Source organism: Dermacentor andersoni, chromosome 1 (genome assembly GCF_023375885.2).
Source record: "Dermacentor andersoni chromosome 1, qqDerAnde1_hic_scaffold, whole genome shotgun sequence".
Taxonomy (NCBI): Eukaryota; Metazoa; Arthropoda; class Arachnida; order Ixodida; family Ixodidae; genus Dermacentor; species Dermacentor andersoni.
The window spans coordinates 44,164,820-44,186,666 of NC_092814.1; the positions used below are offsets into that span (position 1 = coordinate 44,164,820).

The 21,847-nt window shown below is 47.7% G+C and overlaps 1 protein-coding gene across 3 annotated transcripts in view; it reads right to left on the reverse strand.

Moving 5' to 3' along the window:
• cpx (synaptic transmission protein complexin) overlaps positions 1–21,847 on the reverse strand; it is a 594,949-nt gene that overhangs the window by 318,703 nt on the left and 254,399 nt on the right. For all 3 annotated transcript variants that reach the window (XM_055061411.2, XM_055061410.2, XM_055061412.2), the window contains one exon: positions 8,301–8,367. The gene's annotated coding sequence lies outside the window, so the exon portion shown is untranslated. The remainder of the gene's footprint in view (positions 1–8,300; positions 8,368–21,847) is intronic.

Sequence of the window (21,847 nt, forward strand, 5' to 3'; positions counted from 1 at the left end):
CCACGGTCAGTATCATCTTCAACGTGTGAATGTGACTCGTTTCGACCAACTTCCGAAAATCTTCGATCCTCTTTTTTTTCCTCAGGTGGTGGCTGCTGTAGCCTGAGGCGCTAATTTATACCATCTGGAATGTTTGGAGATTGGTAAAACACGTCAAAATGAGCCCATATAGGTATGTTTTTTAGACCAACGCGGTCTGCGGTGGTCGGCAGAAGCAGGGCGGAATTCACGAGTTTCATTTACAAGAACTCTGCTTTATGTACAAACAACTCTAGCTAATGATAACTGCGATGACTGGCGTGAGGACGTTCATGTCAACTCCTGCATGCAGCGTACGAACTGATATGTGAGTACGGGCCACCATCGCGCTGAAGATGTATTCTACATCTATTACTAGCCACGAATTCCTGTATGTGACATCATGTCATGCTGCTCAAGGCGACCAGAGACCTCATGACACTAAACCAAAAAAAAGAAAAAAGAAAGTCTGATTTACTTCACACTGCACGTGCTAAACTAAGAAAGAGTAAAATCGCACAAAAAATACAAAAATAAAAACAGCGCGCTAAGCGTCAGCGGGCTCCACTGCTGGGTTGCCGAGGGCGTCTGCTTATGCATGTTTTGTCTATAAAGAGCTAGGACATACTTTGCTGTCGTACCGGAAAACAATATCCACCTTATACGCGCACCCCTCTCTAAGTGGAAGAAAAGGAAGCAGTCTACTCACTGGTGTACGACAGCGTGTAAGTTCTCAAATAGACGGTCTGAATGTTATAGCACAACGAGACGAAGACGCTGTACTTTTTGCCCTTTTGAACTTCAGGTATGTTTTAGAGAAACCTTTGAGACCGTAGCGTCATTTCTTTCGAGCACATGTGCGCCTCTCACCCTCACCCTTTTTTATCTTCCTCTCTGCCTTTTTGTTTCCCCTACCGTCGAGTAGCAAAGCGGATATTCTCGTCCTGTTGATTTCTTACTTCTGGCACTAACAGCTGGTGCAGAAAGGTCAATGTCAGTTAAAGGTACTAGTATGTAAAAGGGGAGTAGATGCATGTACAAATATGATGAAATCCGTTAATTGCTATTCATTGGCGCCGTTAAAGAGCACGTTAAGCGTTCCTGATGACAGTGACCACATGATAAAACGCGGCAGGTCTTCCTCAACTGTTGTCAATGTTGCGCCTACTTTCCATACATCACATGCGGCACACATGTGCACACAGAGCCCATACATTGTATCGGAAGAACACCACAAGCACCGAGATATTGAGCAACGTATAAAATGTTACTTATTCTCCTGAGCGTATGAGACAGCCTGTTGGCGAAACAATTTCGGGCGTGACCGCCTTATGGATCGGCCGTACGTACAGAAAACTGGGCCAATATAATTTAAGGATTGATTTCACTCGACTGGCCGATCACGGTGATAACGCGGGCAGAGCGCCGCTCTGACCACAGACGAAACGGAAGCGCAATGAACTGGAATCATTACGTAGTCCCGGCTCTTCAGTAACTCGGTGCTGCGCTGGACTTGAGGCCCTTATGTGATACACAGCGTCATGTAGTTGGCGATCGTAGACAAAGGTGGCTTAAGCTGTGGGGAAGTGAATACAAAGTTTTGGCTCTTACACTACTCGGAAAGCCATCTCAGGCGCCTGGGTCCATGTCTGGTAACGATCCATTTCAATTTCCATTCTTTTCGTCATTCGTCACTGGCTCGTAGGCCTCCACGCCTGTTATCACCTGCATCGGTTACTCAGCGCGCCGAATAATATGCAATAAATAGAATCGAACTAAAATAATACTTGCGAAATACAGCCCCTGATCGAGTCATCACTGTGGCCGTAACCCAGAAGGAGCCGTATTTTGCATCAATTTTCGTCATTTTTCATTCGTCTTACACTTTGTAATTGACCCGCACGAAGCCACGCCCCTGCTATTGCCAGGATCGGACACTGGACAGAGAGAGGATAAGATATGAATTGAACTATAGGAGAAGTGCCTTCACAAGATAAGATCCCAGATCAGGAATAAATGAATTGTGGGCAGAAATGCAGTCTAAGAAGACGGCCCAGTAAACGGCCTTGCCAGCCAGACATGACGGAAAAGACGCGTCACTTGCAGCTTCACTCAGCAGGAGTGCCGCAGCTCCAACCACCAGAGGCGGCGCTTTAGGCCAGCGAAGGCAGCGTATTATTAGAGCCTCCTCCGTATAGAAGTGGCAGGTGACACGCGGACTGGTTCGTCCTTTTCTCCCCTGCTCCTCATGTCTTCATTATCGGTGACAGCGCGGCAACGAACGCGTACTGCAGGAAGCCGATGCAGGAATGTTCTCGCTCGTAAACTGGATGGCAAGTTGACAATAAAAATGGCACCGAACATGGCTCTTCCAAGCGACGAAGAATTGAGCACCTCCCGCTTTGTGAGCCTGCCAGCAGCAGCCCGGAACTGACGGCTCAGTGCACCGCTCCCGCCCTAATATCTCGGCGCCATTGTGCCAGCAGCAGCAACAACTGAATCGAGAACTCAGCGGCGCGTGTGCGAGCCGTTCCTTGCGCCGTGGCCGCGCTCTTGGACCCGCGCGCTTGACCGTGAAGAGCGACGTCCGCGGGACGAGTGGCTCGTGGGACAACGCAATGTCGCTCACAAACAACGGAACATTATTACGCGCACTTTCACATGTCACACGCATAACAACGTTCAGCCATCTGTGTGCAACATGGAGCAAGAGTGTCGACGCCCTCCGTGCCGTGATGGGACCAGCTGTCGCGAATGGGCAGAGACTGCTCGCTACGTGCTTGCCCAGGGGCCAGCCTTCGACGTGAGGAAAAGAACCGGAAAAACTCTCGAATTGCTTTTCGGCGCGCTTGTCGCCATTGAGACAATGCGTGCGCCGCTGTAGCATCCCTGGTTCTTAGCGTAAAAGCAGCCCTCACGCATCGTAACTCCGGCAAGAAGCCCAGACCTGTGTTGCCTTGAGAAAAATTCAGAGTATAGCCGCCAGTCTTGGACGTGGTATGCTATACAAAAGTTGTAGAAATAACCTTAGCTGAATGTGTTGTTTCGTTTAGACACTCTTTAACGTGAATTCAGACGACAAACAGGAATTGCTGATTCCCTTCGAGATCGAGCGTGACTTAGCTTAGTGCCATCTAATAACGCTGCCCACAAGAGCAGAAGGGGCTTGCTGTTCGTGGCGAGATGTGCTGCAGTCCAATCACGTCATGCTCCTCCGTGAACTGAACAAGCTGTTCGGTTCGTCGCGTGAACCTTACTTTACTGAGGATTGGTTAGGCATATTGTTCCCGACACAAAATGTCATATCAACAATAACTAGATCAGATCACTGACCTTTGCGTATGCATCGAAGGGAAGCAGAGGCGACGATAGAGCACAGGAGCAGTAACCGTTCTTGGGGAATTGACACCATGGCTTTGAGATGTACGAGCGCGTCTTACTGCGAAAAGGGCAACTTTCTGGTGGCACTGAATCGTGTGCCATTTAGTTTACGAGGCGATTATACAGAAAGGGCAGTGATGAGTACAGCCGTTGAGGCCTATTTTTTTTGCGCAGCAAAATAATTTGTCATGCAGCTGTCTACCTAGTAGGCATATACATGTAGCACGCTGCCGCGACGAAGATATATTGAAGGCTTTGCAGGAGGATCTGTATGCAACGATCCGTTCGTTCACTAAATTTGGTTGTATAAGAAACTATGGGGAGCGGGGAAGTCGTAGTAGCGAATGAGGTAATAGCAAAGATGCCGATTTTAGGAGCAGCTCTCAGTTTACGAGGACTCACTTCTTCTTTACTGGAATGAGTGACACACCTAGGTATGTGCTACTCTTCTGGGAGTGAACAGACTATTGAAGACTTCCTGTGCCTTTTGTTCCCGTTACGATTTCCAGCGCCGCTCTTTCAGGACAGCAAAAACGCGGCTGGACTCGAGACCGTTCTTAGAGAGAACGGTCCTTGGACCATGGCCGCGTGGTTCAATGGCGCAGAAAGCAACGAAAGCAATACGGCAGTTCCGCAAGTCAGCACATCTGTGAGACCATTTATATACACGACGTGGACCTTCACGTGAGCGTGCATTTCTTTCCATCTTTTCGCCCCTTTATGCCCTTCCCCAGGTTCAGGCTAGCAAACCGGACGTACATATCCTCACTGCCGTTCCTCTATTCGATTTCTCTTGAGCCTCAGACCACTCTTTGCGTTATTGTTGATGCACCACTCATTACTGCTAAGGCGCTCTCTCTCTCTCTTTGCAGCTGCTGACAAGCACATCAGCTGAACCCGATGCAGTAGTTCCTCTTAGGTCGTGCGGGCGGTGTTGTCCTCGTGGCGCAAAACCCTAGAGCACTGGTCTAGTAAACTAGGAGGTGTAATCCGAGCTGACCGTGATGTCGCCCGTTCCCTTTCTTCTCTCTCTCTTTCGCTCTCATTTTCTTTAGCGACACTGCTACTGCTACTAAGAGGGGTCTCGACACCCGAAAACATCTGCCCTTTATAGTACAGTTCACAGGCGAAAGAAAAAAAATAATGTTCCGAGGACGCGAACTTCTTCATACTTTGATGAAAAACACCGCCGCTACGTTTCCCCATGTTCGGTAAACGAAGTATAGAGACGATACTTGACAAAAATCTACGAAGTAAATGCGCCTGTCTACAAGCTTTCTTCAATTTTGTACACCTTTGCAGACAGACAATAGCCGACCTTAGTTTCCGTCGAAAGTCTTTCTCATATGAAAAGCCGACTATAATTTGTTCTTTCGTTTTTTTTTTTTCGCTGTACTGTGCCTAGGCGCAAAGTTAACGATCTCGTTATGCGGCGCCAAACGCAGTCGTGCAGCTGTTCTGCTTTCTGCTGCTCGGAAACTGGCGCAATAAACGTGTTAAATAGTGTGCGTAGTTTCTCTGATGAGACTCTGATGTTCTCATTTAGTGGCGGCTCCATCATAAGAGAACCCCTCCCCCCCCTTTTTTTTGCTCGTATGTCATTCTCTCTCTCACCGTGCATCTTGTATTTATTTAGGTAGGAATCCAATACTTTACAGTGACGACCTGTTACTAGCATGGGTCTCTAAAAACAAGTTCTGAACGTATCAAGAACGTATTACCAGGACATTTTGTTCGCATTAGCCCAAATGTCGTTCCTGCTTGCTCTAAAACTCCCGCGTACATTATTGACGCCAAAGCATCAAATGGCCCATTGAGCGAAAAAGCCAGCGTCTGTCGTTTGCAGCAGCGAAACGGCACCTAAACTCGCAAAACCATTGACTGAGACGCCATGTCGTGAGCGCGCCTCGATGGAGTTCCCATTGGCTGCGACTCCATGCAACGAGCTGCGCTTCGACTGAGCAGAGCAGGCGAAAGGGGACACACACGCTGCGGCATTAGCGCACCAGGTGCTGCGTGAGGGGAGAGGGCATCGCCGCGACGGCACGTCACCCTCACTCAACGGAGCAGAGTGATATCAGGCCTATGCGCTGTGCTTTATGAATAACGTGATGCTATTTGGACAGAAGCCCTGCGTGACGATAGCGGTGACGTCAAAATCACCGCGACTTACTCGGGAGCATCCCCATTAGATTCTATGGCTGTCGGACAAGGTAGCATGATGTCGTGGATCGAAGCGATCACATTCATGGTCTACTCAGCAGTGGATCGAAGTGCATAGCTATTGTGCTGTCTAGGAGGCACTGGCAGTGCTTTTCAATTGGACGTTAATGCTTTCGCATTCATAACTCATGAGAAGCGCTTGGGTGTCCTCGGATTTTTTAAAACTGATTTTAATATACCCCTCTCTGAATGAAATTCCATATGCCCGATAAACCCCTTGTAGCATTCTATATGACCCACATGATCTTATTGTGTTGTCGTTTATAGTATGTATAGATCACCTTAGTTTTTAATAGAGATTTTGAAGTTTTCGTCCTTTAAGGAGCGTCGGACATTTTATTTGTTATTTAAAACGATGCACAGAGAAAATTGCGAAGAGAAAAGCGCTGTCATCGACGTCGCAAAAATTCTGCATCCGCTATATGCTGCATCTGACGGTGAAGCTGCGATAGCTGAAGGCCCGACTGTTTGTTGTAGAAGCGTCGTGGATGCTCAGCAGAAACACAAACCATAGAAAATCACCGCGTAGTGTTTTTTTTAAGCATTGCGCTAGCGAACGGATATTACAACAGTGGAGTTGAAATGGGCCACGAGAGGCTGCTGCTTACGAAGCGGAAGTTCCGCACTTTCAGGAAGTTGGAAATGTCATCTGTGCGCTTTCGTTTCCTGTGCGACCGACTTTACACGTAACAAAGTTGCTCGCGCTGTATGCGGTCGTACTGCCACGTCCGTGTTTCGTCTCGCACGTGTGTTCTTGTACGCCCAACAAAAAGACAAATGTTATGATCACTACGGTGGCTCACTGTCTATGGCATTCTGCTAGGCTGCAATTCTCGGCCACATTCCTGGAGGTGGAATACAAGAACGCTCGTGTATCATGTTTTGTGCATGCGTGTTACTCGTTAACGTAACATACATGTTTAATTATAACAATAATTGTTTTGTATTTCTGTCTGCAAACTAAACCTTATTACAGTAATCGTCTCTAAGTTTTCTCCCTGTTACGCTTGCGATTGGTATATCTAGAAAAAAAAAAGAACGCAAATAAAAATTACCAAGAAAGTTCAGAGCAAATGCAAATGAATTTCCAGCAATCCAGAGCATTTTATATGTTGAAGAAGCGAAAATCAACAGATGTCTTAATACAAATTAGAGCTGTAGACGCTACTCTATATCTTATATTCAGAAACGTCGGTCAAAGGCGTCCCTTTCTTCCGAGTTTAACGCGGCGTTATCCACATTGCTACTACTACTACTACTACTACTACTACTACTACTACTACTACTACTACTACTACTACTACTACTACTACTACTACTACTACTACTACTACTGCTACATTCAGATGAAGTGCGAAATGCTTGAGGTTGCAGTGACTGCGAAGCCACTAATCTAATTCGCTGCAGATGCGCTATCACTCGTATAGGTCAGCATGACGAAACTAAAGTAGACCGATGCACATAAGCGCCACTGAGCGCAGCAGCTCTACTGCGCTTAAGTGTGATCAGGCACATCGGTTCGGTGAATTACGCGTATTAAATCAATTCACCTAACAGGTCCGGGCAATTGCGTTTGTTGATTGCTAACTAAAGCTGTAATCTTTTCAAACGATTTGAAAATATATTTTGTTTTATACAAGTAGTTTAATTGAGAAAGAAAATTATTTGTGACAGAGCAATAATACTCCGCTAAAGCGCAGGCGAGTACATCTGGTACCCCACGACTGGGCCATGCCGATATAGCAATGTTGGCGTCAAAAATTTACGGACCGCGGGATCTGCGAAAACACTGCCTTTTTCAGTAGTCTTTGATCGTAGCTAGTAAGAGTGCGACACTATGTTGTTCACATATACTAGTATACAGGCTGGAAAACCGAGTACCGGGCAACGCGCTCAGACTTCGCAAATATTCAGCTTCTGAGAATTCGCGCACCGCAAACTTTTGACGCCGAAAGTACACGTAGAGTATGGTCAACTGCGCTGCGCTGGCTATACTCCGCTGCGCTGACCATAGTCCGACCGAAATTACGGTTGGACTACATTCTGCTTGCTTATAACGAATCAGCCTTAAAGGACACTTCAGAGGGAGTTCTGGATTTTAGTTAGCGGTGTTTAAACTCTCTAAAATTGCATGCATTTTCATCAGAAGAAATGTCCCTGCGCTATCGAATTCTCAGGGTTGCTTCTCACAGCTCCTGAGCAGGCAGCGAAAAGAATTCAGAGAGAAAATGATTTGTCCGAAAACAGGTGCGCCAACGCTGAAAAAAAAAAATGAACTCGTCTATGCAAGAAGATGTCGTGTGGCTGGATGCATCCCGAAAAGCACTCACTGCATGGCGTGAGCCGTCAACATCGTTGACTACCTTTGTTTACCTGCATCGTGGAAGACATTAGAATGCCGACACTCTCACGCGATCATCCTTAATGGCATGCGTGTCAGTGAGTGTGTTCAGATCAATCTGTCAGTCTTCTTTTTTATTTCAACGCAGTCGATGTCTCTGTTTCTTGTGTAAATGTTGCGCATCTCGCGCTACGTCAACTCTCAGCACACGTGGCCAACATTGTGACCAGCCCGTCTTGCCAGGATTCGCCAAACTAATTTTAGGCTCTTTGTTTAGTCTATTGGAAGAATGGTCGAGGAACAAAATTTGACTCGTGTACATGAATCAAATACTCACAGTGTTAGCAGACTGTAGACACGGGGTTGGTGGTGGGACAGTGGGCTACTGATGTAGACACCATCAACTGCAAGAAAGCAAACCACAAACTTCAATCAGCATGACAGCCGACAAAAAGATTCATACGGGCGTGTGTTCTCCTCGCAAAAAGACAAGCTGGCTTACAGGGCCCGTATTCATAAAAATTCTCTATCGCAACTGCTGTTTGGGCTTGGGCTTCGCAGTGGTGACGCTCTCGCTATTTCACCGGTAGCTATCGTGAGTGGCTGTCGCTCGAGCGCCCATTGAGGAAACACCGTTACCAAAAATTAGTTCTATGAATATAACGGGAAGGGGGGAGAGGCCTAACCCAAATGCCTAACTTTACGAAATTTTATTGTTAATTTGACCTTTTTCGCTATCATTCGCCCTCTGTCTCTACATACAGCCTGTTAGTCGCGAGCTGGTCAATCGCGAAACATTCTTTTAGTGTGTGAATCTCTTTTTTTTTGCTACTGTAGATTCTGTCTCCATAAAGAGCAGAAACTATCTTTAAGGCACTACTCGCTTAGCTTGGCGCTATCGCCCTCAGAGTGCGAAGAGGTGAAACTATAAACGCCAACATAAACGTTCTCTAACACCAAGAGAAAGAAGTCCTGAAAAAAAGAAAAACGAATTCACAATGCAAGCAAGTTCAGAATTCAAATTAAAGTAGGCGGCACGCTGCATGTGGAAGTGAATATGTGGCTCTTATCATGTCCCCGGCGCAACTGAGTCACCGACGATGATCGGTCATTCTTATTGAATTTATGAGAAATTGTCAAGTGATATCAGTGTGCTTCTGGGCTACCCGCCACATTAAAGCACCGGAGCCAAGGCAGTCGCTGACTGATCACTCAGCAGAAATTTGAGAACCGGAGGCTTGCGCAAAGCGAAAGAGGCCGGCAGTAAGCATGTCACCAGATAGCTCCCAGCGCAATTCACGACCGTCAACAGCAAAAAATTGTCTATCGACTAAAACCAGTTTTCAGCAACTGCTCTTGTAGCCACTTGAACAGCAAGGTGGTGCATATATTTTGCATAATCATTGAATGAAGCAGAAAATGGTGCAACAGCAGAGTTAACCGGAATATCACCACACTGCTTATTATGCAGTAGTTGTCCTTTCATTCACTTTTGTTCGTAGATTACAACCTTCCCAACTTAGGTCACTGGTGGACTCAAAAGAGTAGGCCCTATCTCCATCTATCCCCATCTCCACCGGCGACATGCCGGCACTTCAGCGCTGTCAAAACTGAGTTTAGTATAAACCCACCGCCCTTCCCTATTTCCCTAGAGGGTACCTTAGATCCGCCTCTGACTTAAGTTATCACATTTTGGCGTAAAAAGAATTCAAATCACTCGCAATTCGTTTGGCGATGTTGGATTTTCGTGCTTATACATATAAGAATCGTGTAAGTTGATCACATTTTAGATGAGTTCCGAGGAGTATATTGCTTCTACAATGAAACTTCAGCTTGGCTAAACGTTCAAGTTTCATAATATTGAGAGTAGTACGCGAGAAAACTACTAGCTGTCGGGATACTAGGTTTTACATGCTACTTAAGTGAATTAACGCAGCAGATCCCGTAATCAGACAGCCGGAGTGCTCGTCTTCGTTTTCGTGGTTTTAGTTTTATTGCGCTAATATACCTAGGTATTGCTTCAGCACGCAACAAAGCCATATGTGACTCCTCAGCATACAGTAGCAGAGAGTGTGCACAAACAAATGATAGTGTTCTGTGAGTAAACAGCGCAATGTGCTGTCTATATTTCGGCTTCTTTCTACAGTTTTGACGTTCTTCTTCGTGCTGTCAGAACCAGGTTGACTTCTGTGCTTCATTCTTCCCCATTCGTAAACCAAACGCGACACACAGTGAGCAACAAACGCGGCCGGCCACAGTACATCCAGCGATATCCACCAGAAATTGACGTGTTCGTAAGACCATATCTCAAACGCCTGTTCCAACACCATCTGACTCGCTGTTCGTGTGGTCACGCAGTACTTTTTAACAACGCGACCTATCCCTGAACGAGACGGAGCGGAAGGTGACAAAGTATGAAACATATGAACATTCTAACCATTAAATTTTGTTAAAATTATGTGCACAGTATTTATAAATATGTTTCTGTCCTGTCATCAAACAGAATAAGAAGATTCTTTGTAAGCAGGGCGTAGACTGAAGAGGCCGACTAGGTAAGCACACAGGGCGACCGTTGTCTGTCAATTGATAGACGCCACTCGACCTGTGTTCTTCTTCCGTCCTCTTCGTTCGTTCACGCACGACTTAGAATGGATCACTACCAAACTGCCCGCTTCCACGTACTTAGGATAAGATGTTGGCTCAAGTTACATCACGGTATAACCCGCAGGGTATACTGTGCGCATTCTAACGCGATAGCATTAAGGGCCCCGTGTCGCATAAAATTCGGTGCCAGCGCCTTGCGTCGGACGTCGTTAAGCGAAAAATCATTCCGAACCGGAACCACGCAGGCCCTCCGCGTGGCGCAGAGGCGTTACTGAACTAACTGAATTCCTCAAAGTAAGATTCGTCAGAAAAATTGTAAAGTACAACCTAAACAAAACCTATAGACATGATAGCGTCGGAGTGTAATTTGAATATACCAGAAAAGAATTCTGTTACACGGAGACTCATACATAAACCTTTTTTCCAGCGTTTCTACCACTCATAGAGCGGCGCGCTGCACTAGATTCCTTGCAACAACACAGCCCAGAAGGCGCTCGACTTCACGCATCTGTGGCTCACGCAAGAGGTCGCATTTCTACCAGAAAGCTCGCCCACTCGCCTTCGTGCGTACCGTTCTCAGCCAGCGTTTCCCGGTAAACATTACGGTTACATCAGCTGCAGTTGCCGGGAAGCGTGAGAAGCATTCAGGGATCTGTGAATGCTATCGCGTTCCACTATTAAAGGCGAAGCTTAAGCATCCTTTAATTTTTTTTGTTCAATTAAGCCTCAAATGTTAGACAGCGCAGTCCTGTTTCTTATTGATATGTCGCCTTCCGTCACTCTTCCGTGAGTGTGGATGCAAAACAACTCGCCCAGTTCTCTTTCCTTCTCAAGTAATTAAATTAAATTATGGGGTCTTACGTGCCAACCACGATCTGATTATGAGGCATGCCACAGTGGGGGACTCCGGAAACTTGGACCACCTGGAGTTCTTAAACGTGCACCTAAATCTAAGTACACGGGTGTTTTCGTATTTCGCTCCCATAGAAATGCGGCCGCCGCGGCCATGATTTGATCCCGCGACTTCGTGCTTAGCAGCCCAACACCATAGCCACTAAGCAACCACGACGGGTGCTTCTCAAGTAACGAATGCAGGAGAAAATCGTTATGTTCCAGGCGGCAACAGCGGCGTATTCTCGGGGCAGAGAACAAACGTGTAGTACGGCGGATGTTGCATGAACCACGGGAGCAAGAGCTCATATCTAGGCTAGTCACCATGCTTCTTGGGTGCATGGACTGGCCGTCCCTATATGCTGCTGATTATATTTATCTATCAGGGTTGTTGCGGTGCTTTCAAGCTCACAGTCACCCAGCCGCATTTTATTTCAGCGGCATGAATACGCGCAGGCGAGCATTACCGCGTAAGAGGCGGCCATTTGCTGTTTACATGACCGCAGTCAGATGGCCCTCTAGTACTGTAGGAAGTACTTATATTGTGCCGCCGAAGTCGATAAGAATACATACGTAGTTGGCTTCGATCTCTCTGACGTGAGTGAAACTTGAAGAGAGAGTCACCAGAGGACATCTCGGGGGCAACGTTAAGATGGCAGCTAAGCCAACATACAGGACCTTCTTCAATGTCTCTGAAATGCCACTGCTTCAGGCATAGTGCAGGGATGCAAGATAATGGACTCGTCTTTTTTTGGAAAGCGGTATCATACGTTTGTTGTCATTTCCTAATGCTTCCGCCAGCATGATCACCAGCTCACTTTGATGTCTTTCTTCTTGTAAACACGGCTGCCGGGAAGCATTTTCTATTTGTTCAGCTTTCGATTAGAGACGTACGACAGTCAAATGTTTGACTGAGTCGCGAGCAAAATGAAAGGAGGGTGTTAAGAGCACGAAAAAACTAACTTTTCGCATTGTCTTTCTTTGATGGCTTTTTCAAAACGAACAGCATGGAATAAAACGAGACCTTTCTACTCAAGATCGAGTCAAGCCATGCGAACACGATCTGTTTCATTTAAAATGGCACGAACCCGGGAGAAATAAAAAGACACCTTACAAAACGCAGAGCCCTTAGAAGAACCTCCTCCTTCTCATGGTAGCAAAGATACGGGAGAAGATGCACGAGAGCAGAAGGCTGAAAGGACCTAAAGCTTGAAAACTGAGCAGCTCGTTCCTATGCGCAGGAGGCATTTATCGGAAATTCCGCTTAACAAAAGCTGACAAGGAAGACAAGAGCTCCAATTAAAAAGAGACCAAGAATAAGAAATAAAAAGAAAGCACAGCAGCTGCACTGCTGCGCTGACACCGTTCTCTTCTCTGCTTATGGGAGACCAGCCGTGGTCCCGCTTCATGTAAAAAGGGCAACAAGCACACGACGGAGATGATAGAGAAATAAGAACTAGAGAATAAAACAAATAGCAGGCAGCTGTGAAGCGAGAGAAGTGCACAATTAAGATAACAATAGCAGCAGAAAGCTGGGGGGGGGGGGGGGGGGGCAACTAAGAGAAGAGGATTAACGGACACGGATTACCAACTCTGAAGGGCCGCGTAAGAGCCCCGGCCGAGCGGCGGCCGTTTTCTGGTATAGCCCGTATAGCCCCTCGCCGCGTGCTGATGGGCCTGTGACGACCGAGCGGCGCCAATGGACACTTCGAAGAAGCCCGCGAGGACTGCGTCGCGCGCCACACTACTTTCCTCAGCCGAGGCAAAGCAGAAACGACGACGTCGTCTAAGCCGGGACAGTGTGCGCGCTCTGGGCGACTGCATGCGCCGAATGGTGTCGCTCGTAACTGGTCGAGCGAGTGGGGGCTGCCGCCAAGACTGGTGTAGCGTCGTAACTTTATACGGCTTCCGCGTGCTCTCGCAAGCACTTTATGCTGGCGCTGAAAGCCCCCTTGCAAAGCGGACCCTGTGGACGCGATCCCATCGCATGCGGCGCCTTTGCCATCAGCTGCGTACACGGCACGGAGGCTCCACAGTGACCACTTGGAGGAGCAGCAATCCGGTTTCCGACCCGTCACTGTCCGCCCAGATATGGTTCCAAGTTCATACGCCTTGCAAAGCAGGCACTTTTGTAGGAGTCGAAGGAAAAGGCGACGAATAGAATTGGAATCTATACGCGCGTCCTCTACGAACTAGGATTTGACGCCGTGGTCCTAGTTCCACTGAGACCTTTCACCACCGTCGCTCTATTATGCAAAAATTTGGATTTCAAATGTTTTGTCAGGTTTGGCAATGTACGTCGCATTCAGCTGTTTCTATAATCAAGACATTTCCGCCAGCATCTGTGACTTATGGATTTCGTATCCTCCACGGCCACAGTCACCGGATGAACCTCTATTAGTAACGTTGTGGATTGCAGATAAACTGAGAAAAAGAAAAGTGAAGTAGTTTGAAGAGGTCGGCAAACGTACTTATGAGTTGAGTAACTCAGAGCCAACCGTGAGTCTGAATCTGAGGAACTGCAGTGAGTCTGAGTGGGTCTGAGTATGAGTCAGCCCGAGAGAGCGCGAGTAGTTGTCGATATGGCAGTGAGTGAGTCAGAGTAAGTCCCATTAAGTTGGAGCTTTGGTTAGTGTGAGTGACCGTAAGTTTGAGTTTGAGTGAGTTCCAGTGAATCGGTGACTGTTTGAGTCCGAGTTCAATCAAACCCTGAAACAAACGTTATTCCAAATGTTTTTTGAGTCCACGGGAATGCATGCAAGGATGAGTCCACATCAAAACGAGTGAATCTGACATCTTGTATAAACAAGAATCCACTTGTGAATATTTGCAAAAGTGGCTTTTACGTTCTGAACTATTTATTGATGCCACACACAGCTTTGTGTATGACCCTTTTATTCATGTTAGTACATAGAGAATCATTAAACGTTAAAATTTGTAAAGAGCATCTGGCATTTGTGAAGCCGTGTAGAAACCTGCTTGGTATTGATTGAACTCATTGAAGATCGTTACTATATCTTTTCTCAGTTTGTCATTATTGCTTTTTTTTATTTTTTGCACTTTAACAGTGAGAAATGTAATATGTATATTATACCTCAGTCTTTCCATCTACAGCAACAACTTTATAAAAGAACAGAACAGGAATGAGATTGCATGAAAGGGAGAAGAAAAATACTAATAAAGTAATAACAATAAATAATAAAAAATGAAATCAAGTGCAGGCATAGAAACAGCATATAATGAATAAGTCCTGGCTGCAAGAGCGCCTGGTGATTGCGTTGAAAAAAAAAAAATATTTATGGATTTTATTGAAGCCTCGGGGCACACTGCCCGCGTTCACGCACGAATGCTCGCGCAGGGCCCTAGTTCCTTTTTGACTACATGAACTGCTGTCGCCGTTAAATGCAAGTTCACGGATCGCTGACGTAACCTCGGGCGTACTGGATATGCTCAAAGGGATATGACCAAGACAGAAAGTGATCAGGGATCACTTTCTCCGCCTCGCCGAAGATAGGTAGCGATCCGCATGAAGTGCGTGCATTTTCTTTGGCAGAACGACGCATAGGCGTGCGCAGCATGCATCTTCGTAGGGTCAGTAGGTGCCCGCACGGGCACGATAGGTACGCGGCGAACCCAGTCGCACACCGCGGCCGGCACCAGTGGGTGCCGCGAAGGCGATCCCTCCTCCTCCTGGTGTAAGCGGCGACGCCGCTGAAACCCGGAAATAGCCCGTGGGCCCATTCCGTAAGGCGGCCACCCATTAGGGCACTCGAGCACCGATTTCCACCTCACACGGCCTTCATTAAAATAGAAACCCCCGCCCTCTTCCCACTCACCCCTTCTTCGCCACCTCGCCACGCGACCTGAGGGTGCCAGAGGGGAGCGCCCGTTTTGCGCTTCTTATCAAATGGGCCCGGATTCGGAGAGGGGGTGGCAACCGATAACTGCGCGCGCGCACCCCGCGGGGCCACGGCGACCTGGAGGACACAACGGATCTTCTTTCTTGCGCGCAGTGCGAGAGGGTCGGGGCACCTTCGGCCGCCGCCCGCGTCGTTCCCGCACCCAAGTGTGCGTGCTCCATCTTCATTTGGCAGGCCGGCCTTAATGATCTTTTGATCTCGCGCTGATGGGTCGCCCGCGCCTCGGCCGCGTAGCTGCTCCGCTCAGAGGGAAGAAAAAAGCGGAAGAAAGGTTCTTCGACCGGCCGCGTTTCTTTGCTCGCGTGTCGGTGCGCAGACGTTTTGCGGTTCCACATTCCTGCACCCTCTCTTCCACGCTTTATCCTGCATCGAATCATTCCACGTTCGGCAGTTCACCCGTTGTTGTTATTTTCTTTGCCTTTTTTCCCGCCGCCTCGAGTTAATCGTGCGGCCTCTTCGAGTACCACTCCCAATTTAGCCGAGGTGAGAAATGCTTTTCCGCTCAGCACAGCGGCGCTTATAGTGGCCGAAGACACTGGCGCTCCTCCTTTAAGCGGAAGATTATTTCTCTTTGCGTTTTGCACTGGCTGATTTGGGTGTTCAACATCCAAAAGAAAAGAAGAAATCCCGACTAAACGTGTGGACGACACTGAAGAAACAGAAGCAACTCATTTGCCGCTGGAAAACTTTCGCGGAAGGCGCTAGAGCGTGCACATTTTAGCTGCCAACTTGCGCAGAAAGTAATTATTACCAGTCCAACCGGAAAGTTTGTGGTGCTTGGATGATGTCTATGACACTCGACTTTAACTGTCTGGCTTAGAGAACTGTCCTTCGTTCTTTCGCCCCCCCCCCCCCCCCCTACCTCCTGCCGTTTTTTTTTCCCTTTATATACAGAGAGCAAAGTTGCGGATAAATTACGGTAGCACTTTGCTCCCAAGGCACCATCTATAATGCTCTCCTTCCATTGAAGATTGTGAGTTATTGCTCGAATTCACAGGCGCTGAGAGAAAAGTCTAGCTCATGGAACAAAACCATAGAGCACGAAAAAAAGCTTCTTGAGGTTAAGAGCAACAAAAAGCAAAGTAAGGTATTGCCTTGCCTTTTTGTGAGATTCTCGAGGCGCACGAAATGTCGGCTGCGGATATCGACGTTTCTTCGAAACGACTCTCTGCTATTCCCGCCTTCCGTCTTCCCCACGCTTCGACCGCACTGATAACGCAGGTCGGCAAGCTGACAGCGCAAGCGGGACACACCCGGCGCGCGATAAAAGCGCAGAAATAACGCGCGGACGCGCTGAGCATCGGTGAGAGTCAAGGAGGAAACGGCAAGAAAACAAGACCGTACACAACGGCAGGCAGGAAGAAGGGAAGTACGGCCTTGCCGTTTCAGCAAATCCTACGACGCAGAGACCTTCATCGGCTCCCGCTCTACGAGGCTAGGAAAGAGGAGACAAACGGCGATGGGCGAACGGGGCATACGCAACACGAGACGAATCTCCGAGATCAGTGGTGGGCGGCGGCGGGTAGTTTCGCGACCAGCGAACCCGAAGCCTCCGAGAAGAGGGAGGGGACATCTATCCGACGACCCCAAGCAAAAAAACAACAGCGAAGGCTGCCTGGTCCGGGAACTGCGCCAATAAGGTCGCCACGCCGCCGTGCCGCCGGCGAGCGGAGCCGTCATCTATCGCGCATTAGAGCAGATCGGAGTGGGCACGGAAACAAGACGCCCCATTCATCCTGGTCCCGGGGCGCCCGCAACAGCGTCGCGCGAGCGCGGGCTCGTGCGCCAGCGAGGCTGACACCGCGCAGCAAGAGAAGGCGCGCCGCACCCGGTCCTCCCCCGCCCTTTCGGCCATCGGGGCCTGCTCTCCCGTGCGTCGCCGTCGTTGCCCAACCGAGAGTGTCGGAAGCTCGAGTGGGTGCTTTCGGTGATGGCGATAGCAACTCGACAACGGCGTTGGCCAGCGCCCGTTCGTGCCCGCCTCTCCGACCGCGTGATTTGCAAATTCCGGGCGGCGCTCAGTTCGCGACAACGCCGGCAGCTCGATCACATCAATCACGAAACAAGCAGACGGAAATAAATTATAAAAGATTAGAGGAGAGAATAAATGAAAATTTTTTCTGATCTCAAACGAAACGAACGTGAAAGCAATGTCAATAAAGGACGTTGCTGTTCCTATCGCTTAAAGCGCCCAACGCGAGTGCTAACCCACCTTATTCTTTTTTCTCCCTGTTTTCCCTATCCATTTTTGTCTATCTCCCCGTACAATTTTCTGGGAAAGGAAAGAAAACAAATATTTCACAAAGTGTAACCACATCGATTATTGTACCATCCTGTTAACACGATTAGAAAGACTGCGTCTTTTTGTTCTTTTTTTAAACCTATTTTCTCTATCCAAGCTTTAGCTTCCTCTCTAGATTGAGAAAACGCTATCGCGGAAAATGAGTCAGTAGTAGTTGTTTGTCCATGCAAGTTTAGTTTCAAACGTATCGTCTCACCGGAACGATCGCTATGCGACGCAATCTTACCGCAAGTAAAACACCCATATTCAGCGCTCCAAGAGAATACACGTAATATGCGCATGCCAGGTCGCTGAGTTGTTCCGAATAAATTGTCGGTGACGCATATGTTTCAAGTGTAGCCTTAAGTTAGTATCATCACTGTTTAACCGAAGTTGATGCGCAAACACGGTGATGACAACCCAACTGATCATTTTTCATCAACGTTGTGAATAACTTCATATGCCTTTGGATACATTATTTCAGTGACATATTACTTGATGTATCGAGTACAAGTCGTTCCCTATAATGAAGTGCCCATGCAACAAAGTAACTCGGCTATTACACAGTAGTCCTACAGTAGTCCTAACGTCGGTGTCAATATATATATATATATATATATATATATATATATATATATATATATATATATATATATATATATATATATATATATATATATATGTTTGCCTTGCTATCTATATGCGTCCACTCGCGTAATTATTGAACTTAACACAAGCAAACACGTTCGCGTATTGTCATCTATAAGCGTTCGGTATACATCTCTCGCGTAGAAAAAAACTATGACAAAGTCGCAACCTGAAACAATACGACCGCAGCTATACAGCGGTAAGGTCTGAGCATTGGCTTCCGTTTTACTGTGCTGTTCTCACCATTAGCGCATAACTCAGAGAAAGCACTTTCAATGTGAATATAAATCTGGAACTGCGAACAGAACCTACCTAAAACACAGGTATTGAACAGCAACATAAAAAAAGAGAAAGTGCGTTTACATAAAAAAAAGCATATATAACGTTCTTGACCATTTCACGCCATGCTAAAAGGTAACGAAAGAAAGCAAAGAGAGTCATTACAAACAGTTACAAGCACGCAAATGCTGATTAAACAAAGGTACTAGAAGAAGGAAGCCCGCCGGGCAAGAGATTGCGCAGGAGCAATATTAATGCCTCACGGGAACGTGCAAGCTCGATGCACTGCGGCAGAGGCGACGCAGTCGCGTGCTTCGTGCTTCTCAAAATGTGCGCATTCTCTGCATGGCGAGAGTCGTTCAGCGCGCAGAAATAAACGGCGGCCATTACTGTTCCCGAAAGCACCTCGGTGGGCGTTAAACATTGACGCGAGCCGCGACCGGTGGTCCCTGCGAAGCCAGCAGGCACGATAAGCTGGGCAATCTCCCGCTTCGGCATGCACCGCGCCGACAGCGCTTTCCTTTCGTCGTTGTTCTTTCCTCAGCGTGCTGCCTCTTTCTTTTCGTAATTTCATGCTACAGACTGTGTCGGAAAGTATGCAAAACGAGAGTGAAAATGCGTGCCTCAAAGGAATCCGACCAAGCGAAATTGCGAGGCTCAAGTCGGTAACTACAATGTAAAGATGCTATAGCGGTTACAAATGTGAGCGTTTTCCACTTAAAGAAAACGGTATTTTTAACCTGAATTAGTGCTAACGTCTGTGCAGGTTTTGATGCCCTGGCTATTTTTAGCCAGGTCGATACAAACAGACACTCATGCTTTTCTCATCTGATAGGTGCGATAAACTTTGAACAGCAGCAACGACATTGTATTCACACATGTAATGCTGATAACAAAAGCCCAATAGTGATGGTCCTTATCTCTCTCACTTTGAATAATTATGCCTTATGTAATCTCTCCGCCAAAGCTGCCAACTGCCGCACAGCAGCAAAAACACTCAACTTGGTGGTGGAAACGACGAAGGAGTAAAGGGAGCTGACACCGCGGCAGGCACTTCATCTCACTGTACGTTGTGCTGAGTCCTCACAATACGTTTCAAGCCAATTGTTCTATGTAACGTGCTACACGTGTAGCAATGTTTACAGCATACATTACAGGCACGGCAACGTGTTTTCGGCAAGTTTGTTAGGAATATACGCTGTTAAGCATTGATGTGAGCTGTATTAATCTCTTAGCGCTTCTCGAACGATGCGTCGTTCATCTGGTGCGTTTTCCAGTCCCGCACTTTGTCTCCCGCGTATTCATTCTACGTTCGCTTATATACCCAGATAGATAGAGAGGGAGAGACAAAGGGAAGGAAAGACAGAGAGGTTAGCCAATGTAAGTGCCGGCTGGCTACCCTGTGCTGGGGAAAGGGGTAAAGGGAATAAAAGGAGAAAAAAGAAAAACAGTTGAGAAAAATTCACACAATAACGCAATTCACAAGCCCTTAAAAGCTTCGACAGAGCCCTTAAGCCCTTGAGTGTGAAACCCGTCTGGATCAGTGTCTCAGAACTTTTTCTTCGGGGAAGGGATGATTGTCCAGTTTTTCGAGTGCGGTCACGAGCACTTTTCTTGACACACTGTAACGGGGATAATTACAGAGGAGGTGCTCAATCGTCTCCTTGCAGCCGCGGGTGTCGCAAGTAGGGCTGCCGGCCATTCCAATGCGGAATGACTAGGTGTTCGTGAATGCCACGCCAAGCCACAAGCGGCACAGAAGTGTTGCTTCTGCTCGTGGTAACCTTGGTGGAAGACGGAGTTGCAGACGAGGATCCAATCTGTGGATACGTGCGTTAGTGAATTCACTGGTGTTCCACAGAGTCTCCGTAAGCTGGCGTGCGAGGGAGCGAAGACTTGTGGCTGCATCTGTTCTTGACAGTGGTATTGGTATAATATGGGCACCATCGTGGGCCAATCGGGCAGCGTCATCCGCACTGTGATTTCCCGAAATTCCGCAGTGACCCGGTATCCATTGGTAGATGATGTTGTGCCCCTTGTCGATTGCGTGATGGTGGAGTAGTCGGATGTCTGCGACTAATTGCACGTTAGGTCCATGGTTGAAAGGGGACAGCAGACACTGGAGAGCTGCCTTCGAGTCACAAAAGATGGACCATGAATGTGATGATTTGTGGCCAATAAACTCCAGAGCAGCATGGATAGCTGTGAGTTCTGCAGCCGTCGATGATATAATGTGAGACGTCTTGAATTCGATGGTGACAGATTTTGCGGGAATTACCACTGCTCCAGCTGAACCTTTAGAGGAGACAGAACGGTCCGTGTAAACGTGGATGCGTTGTTTATGCTCCTCATGTAGAAATTAGGGCACGCTTTGCTTGGGGGCGAAAGATGACATCTCCGTTTTCTTTTTGATTCCGGGAATGACAAGAAGGGCCTGGAGTGGATGCAGGTACCACGGGGGTAGAGATGGTCGTGCTGCAGGCGTGAAGTTTGATGGCAAAGTTCCATGGTTTGCAGCAATAGTCCTGCTAAACGCTGAGCGAGGTCGAGCGGCAGGAAGGGAGGCGAGACGATGCAATGGAAGTCGGGCGAAGTGCCTGATGTACATCCTTAAAGCGTCGACTTGAACATACGTATTGATGGAGTGGTTATGCGCGATGACTATTGTTGCTGCCGCGAATGCACACCTAGGAAGGCCAAGACATATTCGCAAAGTTTGAGCTTGCACAGGCCGGAGTGCCAGGAGGTTAGTCTTACCAGTCCCACCCAGTACAGGTAAGCTATAGCCTAGGAGACGCAGGAACAGTGCGTTATAGAGTTGGAGCATTGCACTCACAGACGCAGCCCATGACTTTCCTGAAAGAAATCTGAGCCCATGGGTTATCATGACTATATCCCTCTTTAGGTAGAAGACAAGAGGACTCCAGGAGAGGTCTCAATCTATCATCACTCCTAGAAAGCGGTGCGTCTTCTCGTAGGCAATAGGCTGTCCATTAATTCTGACAACGTACGGTCTCATTGCTTTGTGCGTGAAAGAGACCATAGAGCACTTCTCGGAGAACACACCTCCAGACTTCGTGTTCGAAGGTAACCTGATGTTAGTGTGGCTTTTTGAAGTCTGGCGCGCACCTGGGGACATGTCACTCCTGATGATCAAATGCATATATCGTCTGCATACATCGACACATGGACGTATTGCGGAAGGGTATTAACCAGGTCGATGAGCACAAGGTTAAACAGAGTGGGACTCAAGACTCCGCC